This window comes from Phalaenopsis equestris, unplaced genomic scaffold (assembly GCF_001263595.1).
Source record: "Phalaenopsis equestris unplaced genomic scaffold, ASM126359v1 Scaffold199547, whole genome shotgun sequence".
Classification (NCBI taxonomy): Eukaryota; Viridiplantae; Streptophyta; class Magnoliopsida; order Asparagales; family Orchidaceae; genus Phalaenopsis; species Phalaenopsis equestris.
In genome coordinates this window covers 63,667-69,850 of record NW_018219417.1, presented here as the reverse complement: position 1 = coordinate 69,850, position 6,184 = coordinate 63,667, and positions in this window count along the sequence as shown.

Below are 6,184 nucleotides of genomic sequence, written 5' to 3'. Positions count from 1 at the left end.
AAATTTGAGTTTAGGATTGAAATTGGGGTCAATTAAGATCAAAGTGATGGACATTTGAGTTTGATTTGGGGAAATTTGGGTCTTTAAAGGCAAATTTGGGGATTTTGGTTAAATATGGTCAAATTGGCCAAATTGGGTCATGTGGTAGTTAAGAGAAATGAAATTGGGAATATTTGGGATTTATTGATATTTTCTGGGAACTTTTGGCATTTTTTGGATTTTAAGGGTGTTTAGGTAATTTGGGGTGCTCAGGGGCAAAAGAGTAGGTTGGGTATCTTGGTAGAGTTTGAGTGCCAACTACCATCAATAAGCCATGGACAATGGAAACCCCATTTTAGGTCCTCTATGTAGTGGTCTTAGCTAAACCATATCCCTAGGGCTAGTAGGTTTAGGGGACCATCTACATGAGTATCCCAAAATGATCAAGGGACCTAGGCTAGAAATTTGAGTTCAGGGTTGTGAGTGGCTGTGGGTACAGATAAGTGTAGTGAGTGCCTCAGCTCCAGACCAACACCCAGGGTCAACCTTAAGGTTCAGTAGTCCTAAGGGTGACTCATCTTGAGTTTCTCCCATAGTGACCCCACCTACTAAGTATTTAGAGGTTGAGACCAACATGTGGAACTTCAAGTTGAGTAGAGAAGAGTTTGGAATTTCTAGTGGTGAGGGTGCCTTTTCTAGTTTTCTAAAAATTGTCAATAGGAGAGTCTTATGGCTAGACCTTAGGCTACTAAAGAGGAAAAACTAAACCTCAACCAAAAGTGAGGTCAACAGGTTCCCATGAGCAGCACGTAGTCTCCTAATATCTAGCTCCAACTTTCTAGGGTCTCAATTTGGGGCATGATTCTGGTTTATATCTGGCACCTAGGTGTCAAAACACTACTTAGCTCATATTTGTAATTCTTTAAACTCTGTTTGCACCCCTTTCTTGATTCATGCAGCAGAACACCAAAACCTTTCACAAATAATAAAGAAAACATATAAAAAGGGAGAATTAAGATGAAAAATAAGCACCATTCATACACATAATTGGGGCATCGATCTGTTTCCTATAAATAGATCCACTTGCTGATTAAATTTCACACTACTTAAGAAGTTGAGGTGTCTAAGAAGGGGATGAAAACTATAAGCTGAGCTTCCATATTTCTATTTTTATTCTATTCTTTACTTTTATTCAATTTTTTTCTTCTCTTATCTCTCATGTATTCACAGCTTCCAAAACAAAGGGAGCCATTCATACACATAATTGATGATTTTAAACCTTGTACTTCATTTACTTCTTGATTTGGCCAATTAAGATGTTAATACCAATTGTGAGAACATGTAAGATCCGAGATGGTATTATCTCAGTCAACAAATGGTAAGAATCACATTAGATTTCATGGATGAGAATGTAATTCATGGGATTGAGTGAAAATAAATAGGAAAATAAACTTTGAAGGGTGTAGAATTAGAGGACTTTAGAGTGACACGCTAAAGCCCCAAATTTGATTTATAGTTTTAGGTTTTGATACTAGATGTTAGCCCTCAGATGGAGGGAGAAGAGGGAACTCTAGAGTGAGAGCTAGTATCTTCCTTACCTATCACGTCTTCAAGTCTATTCAAACTATAGATTAGCTAATGTTCTTTATATCATCTCTAGTAAGGGTAAAGAATACTATTGCTCCTATTTGGCACAACACAATTAGAATACTTCTACAACAGAATTCCTATACTTGTTACTGATTCATGATAAAGAAAAAGATATTTTATTCATATGGCCTTCATCTTGCAAATATTTAGTTAAGTTAGTTAGTTTCTTAATTTATTTTCAAATTATCCAAAATTACAAAAACAATAAAACTTTCATTCCTATTTTAGTATCTAGAGTTTAAATAAGAATATTCTACTAAATAGAATTTTGTTATCTAATTTCTCCTATTTTGTAAGTTGCATATTATAGTTTTCCTTGTAGGTTCGATATTCAAGGCTTAATGAAAAAGACTTATATTACTTGACAACGATATATATACTTGTGTAGTATCCCATATTTAAATATTATAACTGTATTATTGTTTACTTCAAAGTTGAGAATTTACCTAGATTTTTCTTGGGATCAAGTTTTTGGCTTTGTTGAAAATTAAGAATCATTATTAAGAAAATTAATCATATAATTGCATACCTCGCAATTAGAATCGGGATCACCAAGCAGACCATTTTATCTTATAAGGATTCAAATTTTGAGGCTGGTGAAAGCTCTTCCCATCTTTCTACTTCTCAAACCATATGTACTACTTTTGTTTTAGCTAAGAGATTATGTTTTGAGTGTGGATGTCATGAACAAGCGGTTGTGGTAGTAGTACATAGGGCAAGAGTTTTGTTAATTCTAACTTGAAATATTTCTATACTCATTATATCGTCTTCCAATGAGTAAATTATTATTATATAATATCAAACTAAATGAACCACCCAAACTCTTGTTGATGTCGACACTTAGTGATAATGTTGGCAATGGGTCATTGAAAATCACTAAAGTTATAAAAAAAAGGCAGATGGAGAAAGAGGAATGCAAAATTTTGTCATTAAATTTTCTTAACTCACTACAACACGAAAACCTTATTATAAGGTCACAATAAAAGTGTAATTACGTGAAGGGAAAATGTTTAGAAAAAAATGAAATGTAAGTTTGATTTACCTTCTCCTTTTCTTTGACTTGATAAAGTAGTACAAAATATTTAATTAAATCGAATATACAAAGTAGTCAATTGGAACTAATACTCACCATTAACATAGATTGTAACTATTTTATAGCCATCTTGGATAGAAGCATGGATAAAGAACCGATCAGAAAAAACTTAGTAAACATATTTGTGAACTAACCCTGAGGCCAAAAGGGCATGAACTTGAGTAAGTCATTGGTAAATTTAATATTGATGAAGTGGTAAAAAATTTTGGGTTTTTTATTTCTTTAGTGGAATATGGGCTCAAAATGGTGAACTAATGCTAACATCATTTAAAAATGAAGTTTATAAGTTAGTTCCTTAATGATGGCAACTAAGTCCAAGTACATAACTTCATTGAAAAATGTAAAAATAATTATTTGCTACTTAATTTTCCAAGAAATAAATAGTCTATTAGTAATGCACAATAGCTAGTAATTATTTTTTTTATTGGGACATGTTCCCTAATTTGCAGCCCAAAAAATTCTAATTGTGGTGATAAAGAGCTACAGAAAAAAAAAACTTTATTTAATTATTGATTAGTGATACTGAAGAAGATGGTTGGCTATTGTGAAGTGGAATACTCTTTTTTGTGTTGCATATTATCTTCATTTGTAAGATATATATAGCATAACACAAAGCATCATTACTAAGTGTTATTAAGTAGAAGATTTCTATTTGAGGCCTCGAGTTGATGCCTAAGAGCCATTAACAGTATGGCAAGTTTGAAAGCATGTAATAATGTGTCTTCTTATAACTAAAATGTATAATGTTACTCTAACAGAATGATAATAGCTCATGAATGTGCAATATTTATGCCAAAAAAACAATTAAGTCTCCTTGTTCTATAAATTTGAATTAAGTGTGTAAAAAACTTTTTTGGGAGTGGATAGGATACATTCATAGATAAAGAATAATAATGTTATAAGTATAAAAAAATAGCAAAAAATGGTTGTCTAACTCCATTTATAGATAGTGAGTAATCAAATTTAAATTGTTGATTGCCAAAGTGAGAAATAATTGTGAATGTTTTGAAAGTCACTAGTGAGTTGAGGTCACAAATCTATTTGTGTAATTTGCAAATAAATTGGTTTACATTTTTTGATGCCTCATCTTTACTAGTTTTACCATTGGAAAATCCATAAAAACTTCTTCAAACTAACAGTGACCACATTTGTCACAAGGGGATAGGCTTTTAAGAAGTCAATGCTTTCTTGTTGAGGATATACTTTGCCAACTAAGTGACCCGACCCATAATTACTTGTATTTTTAATCTCCTTCATTTTGCCAAAAAAATATGTCTTAAATTATATATCGCGGTTAGTGTGAATAAATGTAATGACTTATAATAGATTTTCACACTAGAGGTACTATGCAAGTATACATATTGTTTCAAGTAATATAGGATTTTCCTTAAATATCGTAGTATCGATCCCACGAGGAATGCGATAACTCTTAAAACCAACTTTCAGAAATTCTATTTAAATTGCAAATTAAACAGATAAGAGGTCTAAAATGATATGGTTACAAAAAAATTACTACTAAAGAGTTAAAAAGAAAGTAACAACTAAATGTAACAACTTAACAAAATATAACGAGTTTGGATATTATGTAAAACCTTTCCCATTGCAAATAGATTTTAATTTATGTAGGATTCAAATGATTTAAGATAAAATTGATGTATTGTGACAAATAGAATCATACCTTGTTCTTTACCCTATCCTGGTGCTAGCAAAGAACATTGGCTAACTAAAGGTCGATTTCTTAACATCTTGACTGTGCATCGGAAGTATCTAGCCTCTTACCTCTAGAAGCCCCTAAGCCTATGCCACCATGATGGTCGAATCCCAGCGTCAGGATACTAGATCTTAAGCCAAATTGATAAGAATCTAGCATGTCACTCTAGAACTAACCAATTCTACACAAATCAAAACTCAAAACTTATCTCTTATCTCTTTATTTATTTGCACTCCCCTTTAGGTGATCGTAATGACTCTGCCTAGAATGAAGTGTGGTATCCACTTTTTGGGTGAAATCATAGCACTCCCAAGTCGTTATGTTTCTCAACGGATTTTAGTCTCATAAGTGGCCAATTTGTAAAGTAAATGAAGGTTCGGTGAAAATATCATCACAATTTTTAAGAGTAAATTTTAAGAGTAAAAAGAATTTAAGAGTAAAAAGAAATCTTTAAATCATTCTCGTCCCACAAGATTAAGTCCCATATGCAAGGACAAAATAAAGGGAACTACTCAAAACTCATGGAGATTAAACAAAATAAAAGATTTGCATTGAAATCCAAGTCTTAGAACAAAAACTTAAACATAAATACAAAGAACCTTATGTTTTCTCCCCAAGTAAACTTCTGGATATTCCTTCAAGTAATCTCCAATTTTTTTCACACTAAAACACACTCACGCTTAAAGACAAAATATGAAAAACCTAATTCACTATTGCAGCCCAATTGAAGTTTTGAGACTCCGAAAGGTCTCTAAATTACGTCAAATCCTTATCATTGAATAGAAAATAGAAAATAACCAAAGGTTGCTCCCCTAAAAAATTTGGTCAAATTCAATGGATCTTCTAGAAAAGTAGTTACTGACAATATAGCGGCAGTCTGGAGCGCTATAGTGCCCATCTCGCTCGTATGTGGTGTTGTGACGTCAAGGGGTGGCGCTATAGCGCTGCACAAAAATCTTCAATTTTGCTCTATTTTTTCCTCATTTTCTGTCAATGTCATTTCCATGTACCTGAAATCAAATACATGGAAAATATCTTCCTTTACAATGTAACATCAGTAAAAATAAGTGGTGATTAAAATATCAAGAATCAAGTATATCATCCAGTTAATTGAATAAGTGGTGATTAAACTACAATATCTCTAAATTTTTATTAAAATTTGATTTAAGAAAACGGTCCAAAGTTCTTGCCACATTTAGTAAGTCTTGAGGCTTTTGTGTGATGTTCGAGTTTGTTAAGGTCAATCAACACGAGTGTTGACAATAATGAAAAGCTTGATGAATAAATTTATGAAATTTAATTTTCTTGCATCTTATAATTAAAATCTTTTGATTATACTATTAAATTGTTATGAAATTTTGGATGATAAATGATGCATAATATTTATATTTTAATATAAAAACTCACGTGAGACTGGTATAGTCATCGACAAATGTCAAGTAGTGATGACCAGATTATACAGGGATGTAATAAGAATCACATATATCATACTAGATTCAATATAAATGGTATTTAAGCAAGTGACTATGTTCAGAGGGTATATACGAGAATGATCAAATTTATTTTATTGAGCACATCTAAATATAATTGATTTTTAAGAGAACGTAAACTTTTGTTATGAAGATGTCAAATTTTATTATAGCAAATTTTTACAGAAATATTTTTGATGTATAAAACGTTATAAAAATCCTTTGTATTAAGAATGTATATATATATATATATATATATATATATATATATATATATACAAT